The sequence below is a fragment of the Solanum tuberosum genome, unplaced genomic scaffold, assembly GCF_000226075.1.
Source record: "Solanum tuberosum cultivar DM 1-3 516 R44 unplaced genomic scaffold, SolTub_3.0 scf00308, whole genome shotgun sequence".
Lineage (NCBI taxonomy): Eukaryota > Viridiplantae > Streptophyta > Magnoliopsida > Solanales > Solanaceae > Solanum > Solanum tuberosum.
In genome coordinates, this window is record NW_006239234.1 from 588,017 (window position 1) to 601,740 (window position 13,724).

The following is a 13,724-nucleotide window of genomic DNA, read 5'->3' on the forward strand; positions in this document are numbered from 1 at the left end:
TTAAAGCTGCCTTTCACTCATAGAAGTCTATTTTGAAACATCTATTTTGAGAATTCCCGGAAAAAGGTAGCAATCCTGGGCAGAGAAAAGCGATAGGAAGGAACCCATTCCAGCTCAACTGAAAGGAGATATCCACTTTCCTCGTGAATTGCCTTCTTTGAGGCATGATCGGGGGGCGTAGGGATTTTTTCTTCTTTTATTTGTGTTGATCTGAGTACCGCCCTAGCGAACTATTGGGTTGAGGGACCCAGCCCAGACAACTTTGGAGTAGAGTCACTTCCAATAGCTTCAGTAAAGCTCTAAAAATACGAGAAATCTCAATAGGTGGAAATTAAAGTGGTTGGTTCTTGAACCGATTCCATTTCTGGTTCCCCAAGACAACAATGAATGGACTCTTTCTGGGAGGTTGAGGGAAGGATAAAGCATCTAAGGCAGGATATCATTGTTGTAAGCCTCCTTCACTGCATTAGATTAGGGCCCTATTGATCGTGTCTTCGGAGGGTTGGAGAAGCGTTAAAGACTCCTTTAGGAAAGAACTCCTTGCCATCTTTACGCCTTACATACGGCAACAATCGCATAAATCAAAGTAGAAGTCACAAGATGACCTAAAGTCCAGAAAAAACCACTCTCTCCCGGGAGAGCTTTCGAGAACACATGCGCCGCATATTGCATCAACATTTTCTACAGATAGTTTACCAACAAAAGAGATTCCACCAAGAACTTCTATAGCTAAAAGAGTTAATTCAAGTCTACTTATTGCATCATTCACGTCTATTTTGAAGTCTTATTTAACTCGTTCGATGTGAAGCCCTTCCACACCTGTATGAAGCATCTCCTCTTGAGATTGGTTCTTCCAAAGTTTCCTAATTCGCTATAGAGATTGAGCAAGTGCATCAGTCTAGGACGCGCCGTTCGGGTGATATCTACCAGGATAACAACCCGTAGCCTAGTTGAGGTCAAACCCTCTTTGACAAGATTACAGACTCGAACACTCACGACTCGCCTTTCTGCTCTCTCTATTGATATCTCATAGTGTCGACTCTTTGCAAGCAACCTCGACATAAAAGAAAATGGCGGACGTGCTCCGACAACCTCGCCCGAGCCTCCCTCCCTTCATTCAATGCTTGACAGCTTTCTTTATGCGGCGTGACACGTCTATCTTTGACACTCATCAATCAGCTAAAAGACAACGGTTGCGAAGCAAGGGGTGAGGTAGCGCTTTCCGTGGGAAGAGAGCTCTCACCTTGATGGGAGGATTGGCAGGACAAAGATCCGAAACGGGTGCAGCTATCGAGTGCGTTTCGCCACTCCTTGTCACGGCTCAAAGGGGTTTTGAAGGTTGCTTGCAATGGTTTAGAACATGAAGCCGCTGTGCGTGGGTCACTCTATCTTACGAGACCTTAACTGGTCTTCCTGCGCCTATGCCACTCGGAGTGTTGAGTGTTGTTATGTTAGCTGGGGTAACTGATTAAACTGGGCATAATGCATTCGCACTGGGAACAGGAACTTAGATTTAGGACTCAGAGTCTATGTCCCGCCGCCCTCGCCCCTAACTCTAAAGCCGCTAACTTCGGTACCCGGGGAATTTCCCTCACATGCTGAAGCACGAAAGCCCCTATCTTTTATGACATTTATAAAGAAAGTGATTTGAAATAAGAACAGCCAAAACGACTTCCTTTCTTTAGAGTGATCCCCGTCAAGCGAAACCCCATTTCTGAGGTTGGATCCTGCTTGCCAGCTTCAGAATATCAACTCCTGTGGTCAGCTTCTGATTCCGCGTTTCTAAAAAGAAGTGACCAAGGCTACGCCCGGCAAGTCAAACATCTTGCTTTTCACCCTGAAAGTTTCCTTCGAGAGGGCTATAGTTTCCTCGTTACATCCCGGTATTGATTTAATAGGCAGACATTTCTATCTAACACTTTCCCGGTATAATCTTATGGTAGACTCCAGGCGGATATAGCACCATTCATCTTCATTATTTAGCAAGGTTGGACCGCAAATTCAATAAATGAAACTCTACTGACCTCAATCTGAGATCAATCTCGGTCTTTCTGACCCGGCCCTCCAGTCCTTCGTCACCTTGAATTTTGGTGATTGAACTTAAATAATTTTAGGATGACGTTTCTAGATGCACATTGTTATGAGATCACATATAGAATTGACGAAAAGATCGATTACAAAAGAATCGTAAAAAGAACTCAATAATATTTCTGATGGAATATATTCAAGTGATAATGCGTTAATTCTTACATTATTTAACAACACGTCATAAGTGTTCAGTCTAATTCCATTAGAGGGAAGGGAACAATTATCGATAACTATTTCAATTACGAGTATTTATATTAAATTGTGCAGCATATAATAATAGATAAAGATTTTATTGAATCAAGCTTCCATCACTATGATTGAATTAGGTAGAATATATTTCCTTAAATGATCATTTCCGATAGATTGTAAATTTACTATTTTCTCGTCTTTGTCTATGTAACAATTTTAAATTTTGAGTTAAGAATTCTATTCTTTCAAAATCTTTTAGGGTAGAATCTTCCCGAACATTTATGGTGATTTATATTCTCACTCTATTACCTTGACATTATGAATGATCTCATGTAATTGTGTAAGTACATATTTATAGTATATATTAAATATAGAAGAATTGATCTTGGACTTGGGGCTTTGGCTTAGATCGGAACTTAAAATAAATATTTTTTATAAAGCTTAAAAATTTTCTCTATAAATAACAATGTTTTTACAGCCAAGAATAATATTTACAGAAAGAAGGGTTATATCATATATATATATCTGCAATGTGATACAAACTGTACAAAATAGGTCCAAATTAAAGTGTTGAAGAGACAAATAACTCAAGCTAGAGATAATGATATTTTATGTTCAGTCAATAATAATATTGTGATCATCACTTTTGAGAAATCTTTTCACAATATCCAGGAATGGTTGCAAAACGATGTTCCTCCATGCTTCGTCAACAACGTCTTTTCTATCTCCTTTGAAAACGTCAGTAGCAATAATATGATGCACCAACCACATTCTCAGTTATTAACCGTTGAATCTTGTCAAGTTGGTGACAAATTAATAAACGAGTATTAATATTAGCAATTGACGATTGAAGAAGCATCTTCTTTGATACATTATCTTAGTCTATATTTGTTTCTTCTCTTAAATATCTGTCCATTTTGGGGACACCCATGGACCGTCGGATTCCTTTGGTATAATCTACATCTGAAATGAAATCTGCCACACCTCATCTACTATCCCTGGATGCAACATAAATTTAAAGAAGAGTTTTATTTAGTGGAACATAGATTTTATAACCAAAAATATTATTAAGAAAATTATATAACAAAACTTTTTAGCTAGATGCATGATTATTTCTTGATTGATAGATAAAACAATTACAAAAATTACCTGCATTGCCATTTTATTAACCCTCATGTCAACTCTACGGTTCAAGACTGATTGCTCTGCATCAATCCAAATAAAGCAAGCATCATACTTATATTTGAACATGAACAAAGGGTCTTCCAAAAGTTTTTCAATATATGAATTTGACCCTCCAACAATAATTAAAACAAGTTGAGTCTTCAAAAAAATATCTATGTAGACAATAGTTTGCAAACAAAAATATGCAGATGTGAAGTCGGAATCTGACTTAATTTCACCTAAGAAAATGTGATCAAATTAACTTTCTCAGAATTGGAATAACTAATTTTTTAATAGTAAAGTATATTTTCTACTAGAATATACAATTACTACTATTAAATTATCTTGGTAGTCATTTGATATAAATATTGTTGGAAATAAATATATTTACCTAACAAATAGTGTCGTACACCTTGTTCAAGTCCCTTATATACTTGCATTTTGTCCAAGTTAATTATTTCTCCTCAAAAATGGGTGGCAAGGTCAACAGAGACGAGATTTTCCCGTTCCTGTTGCTCCCATTATGAACACCACTTTCTTCTTGTTGAACTTGTTGTTGTTGTTGATGAAAGTATTCATTTTAGCTACACATAAAATAAAATAAAATTGGAAATAAATATATTTACCTAACAAATAGTGTCGTACACCTTGTTCAAGTCCCTTATATACTTGCATTTTGTCCAAGTTAATTATTTCTCCTCAAAAATGGGTGGCAAGGTCAACAGAGAGACGAGATTTTCCCGTTCCTGTTGCTCCCATTATGAACACCACTGTAACGACTCATTTGGTTGTTTTGAGTACTAGAGCTTTTTATTGCATAAAAGACTCTTTCGTTACATTTTAAATGAGAATTTTGGACTATTCGTAACAATAATTATAAAATTAATGGGATAGTTTTAATTTTTTATTTAATTGGTGGTTAAAGAAAATAACATTAGAATTAGTAGTGGGTGACTTTTACCACTTTATTATTAGTCTTATATTAATTAGGGTTTACTAATTTTGAGTGGTTAATTAAAATAAAAAAGAGCCTTGCTGGTTGGGCACAAGCGGTATTGGAGAAAGTCGATTCAGGTAACCTAACTTACGCTTTCAATTTAGTTTACATATAATTATCGGTTGATAGCTATATAATTAAAGCTTGGTGAATAGATAAAAATTAGCAAACTAGTGGTGGGTTGAATAAAAGATTTGAATTGGGAAATATGTTTCTGTACGACATGGGTTATCACTTAGATATGTTAAATTATTATTTATTAGTTTGATTGATGATGGTAAAATAATTAAAGGCTAATGATTAGAGAGATGGATAAATTAAGGGAAATTGGAATAAGGTTTCTTTCTGCCTCTCTTCATCGATGATCAAATGATGCTCATGTAAGTGAGTAATGAGTTGGGGTTGTATTATTCGTGAAGTTACAACATTATGTTTCAATTGTTGATAAATTGGTATAGGTAATTAAATATTAGGTGTATCGAATTATTTAAATTCCATTATAGTTATGCTAATTGGAGGAATTAAGACTTACCCTTAAGGTTGAACTTCAGGAAATTGATTATAGAATTAGGTGAGTTTTTGGGTCTAGGCTAGACATAGAATACTATGAGTGTTTATAGACTCGTTAACTTAAAAATTATGCATATATACTTGATAGATTAGAAAGGTTCGGAGGCATTGAGGAAAGGAAAAGTAATGGAGAAGTAGCTTGCTTGACTTCGGTTCTTCAGTGGAGGTAGGTTATGGCTTATTCTATTTGATAGATAGACTCTTAATAGTGATTGATGATAGATAGACTCTTAATAGTGATTGATATATATTGAGTGATATTGTAAAGTTCTCTATGTACTTGATTGTGTGGTTGTGTGGTTTGTGATTGGTTTGAAATCTTGAGACCGTGAAATTTATAATCTCGAACATTCTCTATCGAAGTGATGCTTTGAATAAAGAAGGCTGAATGAAATATTGTTAATGCAGTGAAAAATGATAAATTAACGATATTATTGGATCGGGGTGTCCGTTACGACACGGTATTATTGGATCGGGGTGTCACGTTCCATCACGGTATCATTGGATCGGGGTGTCACATTCCGACACGGTATTATGGGATTGGGGTGTCACGTTCTAACACGGTAACATTAAAGAGGAAAACATATTGAATTAACTAAATATACTCAATCTCAAAGAACCCATTTCCCAAACGGGTGTGTGGTATGGAGGCATGAATCCTCGTGTGTGTGGTTGATATTGTGATTGATTACGTACTTGCTTCCGTTGTCAGTTGTTCATATGGATTGTTGTTTTCATCTGCTAAGTGCTATACTTGATTTTATACTATTACTTTATGAATATTAGTTACTATTTTGAGTTCGCCAATGATATCTACGCAGTACATGTTACCCTGTACTAAGCCCTAATTGTGTTTTTCTTTATTTTTATTTTGTGGATTACATCGAGTGTACCAAATACTTCGACTTACCCTCAGCTCTAGCCAATCTCCAGCATATTAGGTCCTAGGGGAAGCTATTCATTCAAGCTCGTGTTGGATTCTCTTGGTCATGGCTTGATGTCCTTAATTTTCGGACATAAACTTTTTTATTCATTTATTTTAGCGTCTTTAATAATCTTAGACTTAGTATTTGAAGATTAGATGTCCTTGATGTGACGACTTTCAGGTTTTGGGAATGACATATAGTAAACTTTAATGGATTCATGTTCTTACACTAATAAGATTTAAGCTTCCGTATTATGGTTAGTATTTTGTAAGTTGAATGTTAATTATAAGTTGGGTTGAATTCATTGGTTCTCCCACCTAGGAGGTTAAGTGTGGGTGTCACTCATGACTTGGTTTGGGTCGTGAGAAATTTTGTATCAGAACTTTAGGTTTGGTGATCTCATCACATAAGGATAAGTCTAGTAGAGTCTTGCGAAACGGTACAGAGACACCTTTACTTTTCTTCGATAGGCTATAGGACTCTAGGAAAACTCTTCTCTTTCTTCCTTTTGTACTATTACATGAATCCAATTGGTATCTAGGTGATACAAATTGGTATCTGAATTTCTTCACTCTATTTCGCATATGGTTAGTACTAGAGTAGTAGAAGTGGAAACACCAACGCGAGAAAGAGAGGATGTGTCATTTGAAATAGGCATATTTCTCCGATAGACCACATGGCCTGTAATGACTACTGACCAACATTATCTTTTTATTAAGTTCTTAAAGTTGAAAACCCCATTCTTCATGGCTATTGCATATGAAGATGTTTATGATTTCCTTGTGGATTGTCATGAGTTGTTTCATAAGATGAATATAATGGAGAGGTTTGGTGTTGAGTTGTGACATACTAGTTTCAGGAAGATGCCAAAATATGGTGGCGGTCTCATGTTGAGTGTGTGCCGACAGTTAAGGCACTATAATATGACTTGGACAACATTTTCTATCTTCTTCATGGAAAGGTATGTATCCCTGACTTTGAGAAATAGGAAGAGAGATGAGTTCCTGAATATAAAGAAACGGAAGATGTGTGCTGCAGCCTATGAGGTCAAATTTTGTACTTTATCTAGATATTTGACATGCAAGAAGTTTCGAAAGGGACAGCTAGAAAATAAACATCATTACTTTAGGAAATAAAGTTAATGAAGTTGTCATAACATGTATAGGTTGTGTACTGAATGGTGAAATTATGTTGCACCAATTAAGGTCAGAATCTCTACTACGATTTCATAGATTGAGTGTATAAAAAAATGGCATGAGACGAATACTACAACATTATCGATGCTTACTTGGTTAGATTTATGAAATGTGTTACTTTGTTATCGACTTTATCCGACGAAGAACGCAAATCACTTGGGCTAGAGAGAGAACAAATTTGATAATGTTTTGCACTTATTGAATGGGTAGAAGTGTGTGGGCTATTTGGGTATGATATTTTCCATAAGTATGATGTTTTCTAGTATGGATCTATCGAACTCTCATAATATGGTACTAGTGGTTTATGAAAATAGATATATCGATTTGCAAGTACGAATACTAACTACTTAAAGAGTTTTTAGTTGTACCACATTCCTGTATAAATAGATTTAACGTTGCATTCATATTTGAGAAACCAACTAGTTTGGTACTACGGAGGCTTGGGTTAAGCTTTATTTTTTACAAAAAATTTTAGTGGTGGATCTTTGCTACAGTATTAATACATTTAGGTTGTGAAGTGTATCTTGGGGATTCTAAGGGAGGACCGGTGATTTTACCTTAAACTCCAAAGGAGTAGATTGATATCGGAATGACAAGCTTAGGGATAAAGTAAGTCCAATGACCATACTTGGGTGAAAGCAATTGAAGATTTTAGTAAGAAAGTGTGTATAAAATTAGGTTAGTTCCTTGAATTTGATTGGTCTAACTTAGTTTGAGGTGTGATGTTGATGAAAAAGTTGACTTCATGGTGAAGGGAAGAGATAACTGAACATGATGGTAATAAGAGTTCGTGATGGTTTGTGATTGTGATGCAACTATATAATAAAGATTGTTGGTTAAATGAATTTTATATAGTAATAACGACTTGCGAGTATCTACGATTGTGATTTTTTTTACTATATAGTGAGTAACATGAATGTATGGAAAGTTTTAGGTGATGTTGGGACACCGCTCAAATAGAATTTAGAGTTAGAATCAAAATGAAAAATAAAATAAAATTAATGAGATGTAGTGTAGCCTTTAGAATGAGGTGAGAGTAGGAATATTTTCTCTCATTAAAAAGTCTAAAGATCTGTCTCTACAGGGATTGAGAATTGGGTTCGGAGACGCGTGGTTTCATCTGTTTTGCTCTGCTTATGATAATAGTGTCACATGTTCATCTGATTGGTTAAAAACTAGTGGACAAGACTTGACAATGAAGTGTACAGACGTCCAGCTCAAGTGTGATGATAAGCTTTTTTGTGATTTTGAGTTTGGTTATGAGTACAATTGGATTTTTAAGGAAGGATATGGTAAGATCGACGGAGAGGCGATCAATGATAAACTAAGATACTTGAATTCCTAAAAATCTTCTAGGTATGAGCTAATGTTGATAGATAAGAGGATTGAGTTAGACATTTAAATTTACAATTCAAATTTTGTTTTATTATACGGTCTACATTTATGGTGATATGTTTTGTCAAGATATGGATTGGTAATATAAGAAATGATTGATTGCATCCGTATTGAGCATGATAAAGAACTTCTGCATGTTTTGGACCATAAAATTTGTTACTTTTGATTCTGAAAGGTTCTAAGGAAGGGTTTCCCTAAGAGTTTTGATTTATAGTGTGAAGTAAAACGTCTTGGGTTGTTTGTAAAAGGATGATATTGGTAAGAGAGCTAGAGAAACAAGAGTCTGATATTTAAAGGATCGAGATATTCAGAATTTTGCACCATAAGAAGAATTTGAGAAAAGTGAAGGAATAAGACCTCCGTATAAACCCTTGGGGTGTAGTTGAAGGTTGTATTGATTTTTGCCTATCAGTTTAGATAGGACTGTAACATGTGAACTAGTTCGGTACAGACTTACTAGGAGTTATCATCAACTATTATAAAGATTGAGTTTTGATTTGGGTGACAAATAGTGAGATATGGAAAATTAGAGTTTTACGTGGGGTTAGATTGCTCAAGTTATGATAGATGACTTAAGAATGTTATGATGTGTTACATAGACATTTGATGGTGAATAGAAGTGATGAGCTTATAGTATACAAAATAATTTGAGTGACCAAGAATTTCCCTAAGTGTTGGCATGAGGTACATGATGGTTTAGAATGGTAGCTAAAGCATGGTATGTGGAAGTGGTGTGAAGTTGACTTTGAGTGTGATTTAATGGTTTTATGTCGATGGAAAGGTATTATGAAATTTGAAATTAGTGCTATTAGCCTTGTTTGGGACTCATATTTGTCATGAAATAATTGAATAGAAAGAGAGATAGTGTCACAACCTAGACCATCATGATTGGAACCCACACTAACACTCCGGTGGGAGAACCACTACTACAACCCAAACCAAGCAACTAAAGCAATAACTTAGGCATTTAAGTCAAATACTAAGGAAAGAAAAAGAGTGTTCCCATAAACTCTAACAAAAGTCTAACAATAGCTAAACAAATGTGGAAGAAATAACCTAGAACCTGAAAGTCAATATACCAAAACATCCAACAATGAACAAAGTCTAGACAAGAAGGGATACAACCCCGTAGTAATGAACTAATCAACTAACTAAAACAATTGTCTATGTCCAGAAATTGTGGACATAGACGAAATAGAATCCCATGGCAGCCCGAAAGAATTGGCTCACCCTTGAATTCGAACAATCGCTGATCTCCTAAGCGAGGTCTGTCAGTAGCCTCTTGAAGATGCCCTGTATTTAACAAAAATAAGAGCAAGTGCAGTATCAGTAAACACCCACAGTGTACTGGTAGGATTACGCGGCTATCCCACTACTGCAACATAAACAAGTCAAGACACCAATATAATCACATGCATATATATTAACATATACAATATTATCAACATTTACGAACAATGATCAGTTTCACATTTTATATCACATCATGGTCCTCTGATGGAATACCAACCTAAACAGTAGCATGCCGAAACGTGGCAACCGATCCAAGTTAGTTATGCCGGAACGTGGCAACCGATCCCATTCACACACAACAATACACAATCACAAGTATATCATCAAGATCATACATTTAAGTTATGATTTCATGGCAATGATAATTCATCTATCTCATTTACAACAAGTGTGATCAACATCGCAACATTCATACATATACAAGTATCATAATGAAGCAAGAACAATCATACATCACACAATCATAGAATCACAACCATAACCTACCTCGAAACAAGCTTGAAATCCTAAGAAACTTGATCCTTCCCTTTCCGGTTTCGTTCTGCTTGTTCTTGATCTACAAACAATCAATACCACACGGAAATCAACAAACAATTGCTAATTACCCAAAACTATAATAATTCTATGAACCCTAGATCAAACCCATCATCCCAACTATCAAAATTAGGGGTTTTTCCGCCATAAAATCTATAACAAAACCCTCCACCATCAATATTAACCCATTCTATTACGTTCTACAGATTGAAAAATGGATTCGAGAAGTGAAAAGATTACCTTTAGCCTCAAGAATGGTGAAAAATGAGTAGGAGTCACTTGGGGCTTGTTCCTTAGCTCTAAAAGTCGAAAAGTGCATAATGAGGTCGTTTAGGGGTTTATTAACGACTTTAATTCACAGCAGGCCTGCCACAGCGGCCACCACCCCGCTATAGCAACCCCGCCAAAGCGGCAAAAGCGGCGCCTATGCGGGTTACGCGAGACAGAGAGCTAATTCAAGAATTCCAAGACTCCTATTTCACAACACACATCTAACCAAGGACGCTCAGAAATACCCTTTACACTACGATCGATTTCGGGAGTTCTACTCGCCCGAATTCAATTCCGCAAAATCGTACGGTTTCCTTTACGAGTTATCTATCCCCTCATGAAATAAAAAACACAAATACTTCATCCGATTGTTACCAGATTTTCCTACACCATTAAGACTCCAATTTCATGTAAATCTGGACTAGGTTGGGAAATTTCAAGATACTACGAAAAAGTTTTCCGGCTCCAAATTTTCCCCCGTTGGTTTGTCTATAAGGACGGAACCTGGTCATTACAATAGATACCAATTTACCCATCACTCGTCCCCGATTGACAAACTTAGGAAAAAAATAGGCTAAAGAAAGAGTGAAGTAGTACCTAAATCGACGAACAATTGGGGATACTTGTCTCGCATGTCCCTCTCGGTTTCCCAAGTAGCTTCCTCAACTGGACGATTCTTCCATTGAAACTTCACGAACTTAATCTCTTTGGTCCTCAACTTACGCAAATCACGATCAAGAATTGCAATTGATTCCTCCTCATATTGGAGGTCCTTGTCTAACACAATTGAGTCCCACTTAATGATACAATCCCCATCACCATAATACCTCTTCAACATCGATACATGAAATACCGAATGAACACTCGATAAATTAGGAGGTAAAGCCAATATGTACGTTACCGGTCCCACACAATCAAGAATCTCAAATGGACCGATGTATCTAGGACTTAGCTTACCTTTCTTACCAAATCTCATCACCTCTTTCATGGGTGATACCTTATGAAGAACATTTTTTACCAGATTGAAACGCCATGTCTCTTACCTTATGATCCACATACTTCTTTTGTCTACTTTGGGCTGCTAGAAGCTTAGCTTGAATACTCTTCACATTATCTTGAGCATCCTTCACTAAATCAACCCCTAGAGGACTCACATCGCCAGCCTCAACCATCCTATGGGTGATCTATATCCCATATAATGCCTCAAATGGTGCCATATCAATGCTGGAGTGATAACTATTATTATAGGAGAATTCACACAAAGGTAAGAATTTATCCCAATGTCCTCCAAAATTGATCACACAGGACCTCAATATGTATTCCAATACTTGAATAGTCATCTCCGATTGTCCATCCGTCTGTGGATGAAAGGCTGTACTAAAAGTGAGTTTTGTGCCCAATTCATCATGCAATGTCCTCCAAAACTTGGATGTGAATTGGGTACCACGGTCTGAGATGATAGAAAAGGGCACCCCATGCAACCTCACTATCTCTTTCACATATACTTTAGCAAATTTTTCAGCATTATAATCTATTTTTGCAGGAATAAAATGGGCTGACTTAGTCAATCTATCAACCACTACCCAAATAGAATCAAATTTCCCCAAAGTCTTGGGAAGACCAACCGCAAAATCCATTGCTATTCTTTCCCACTTCCATCCTAGAATTGACATTCTTTGATGTAAACATGCCAGCCTTTGATGTTCATATTTCACTTGTTGAAAATTTTGACACTTCGCCACAAACTCCGCTATGTCTTTCTTCATGCCCGGCCACCAATAAATTCGCTTCAGATCTCTATACATCTTGGTCACACCCGGATGAATATTATATCGCGAACCATGAGAATATGCCAACAATTTCTCAATTAAGTTTTAACACCCCGTATCCGAAAATAGAGAATTCAGATTTTTGATGTTACAGGTGGCACTCACAGACACCATCCACGGATTGTAGATGGACTAACGGTCCGTCCTGCAAGTCCGTGGTTCGTGACAGAAAACTTCCCTGGAACTCAGTCAGAAAATTTGGCTAAGTGTTGACCCACGACCGGACTTACAGTCTGTAAATCAGGTCACGGACCGTAGTTCATGTCCGTGGATCGATGCCCCAAAAGCCCAGCTTCAGTCCCGATTGACGGTTGACCAGCACGAACCGTCAACCGATCCACGGCCCATAAGTCTGACCGTAGATGAGGGTCAGCAGCTAGTTAGCTGAGAATTATTGATGAGTCAACTTCAGATGGTCATAAATTTTAGCACAAAATGAATTGTGTATCCCATTACCTATGGTATGATAGATAATTGAATTATATTTCCAACGCCACTGAGTTTGCTAAATTCCGACCTCCGAGTAAAAAGTTATGCTCGTTTTAGTGAAGCCCTGTCGGGTAGACTCGACCTACGGACACAATCGACGGTCCGTCGATTGATTGACGGCCCGTCAGTCCAAACCGTCGATCACTCCGACAACAGTTAATTCAGAGGTCTTTTGGTCTTTTCCTATTTCGTTTAACCCCTAAGATACGTCGTTTAAACCCTAAATCATGAGGTTTTAATCAGTTTAAGCATAGAAACATAACTAGAACTTACGTTAGTCAAAATCATTAATCAAACTTAGAAAATTAGAAGCAAGAGAGGAGAAAAAGGTCAAGAACCCTAGTTCAAGAATGCAACAAGGTTCCATCAGTTCCAGCCCCGAAATTGAAAGATTTCTCCGTGGAATTCGTCACCAGGTATGTGGAATTTCACTAGTGGGTTCCTTTCGCCCATTAGATCCCTAAAATTCAATCAGATTCTTGATTCCATAATTATGAAAAGACCTAGGGTTTCTAGAATTTCAACAGATCATCATGAATTAGTTATTTAAATGTTCCAAATCAGATTATCATGTTATTACATCGTTTCTCACATGAATTTCAGAACCCTAGCTATGTATTTCTTTAGTTCTTGAATTACACATGCTAGGTCAGATATTTCAGTATTCAGTTATACATGCCTCAGTTTATGAATGCATCATTATCAGATTAATTGTTGCATTCTCAGTTGGCATGTTCAATTTGTGCTACCCAGTAACTTACAGAAATTCAGTCATAATGTGTTA

At 36.7% G+C, this 13,724-nt stretch overlaps 1 non-coding gene across 1 annotated transcript; it reads left to right on the forward strand.

Annotated features, from left to right (window-relative positions):
• The first annotated feature begins 4,280 nt into the window (after window positions 1-4,280).
• MIR8022 (microRNA MIR8022) lies at window positions 4,281-4,356 on the forward strand. Its single transcript, NR_130386.1, has one exon. It is a non-coding gene; the product is annotated as a microRNA MIR8022 (primary transcript).
• The last annotated feature ends 9,368 nt before the right edge of the window (window positions 4,357-13,724 follow it).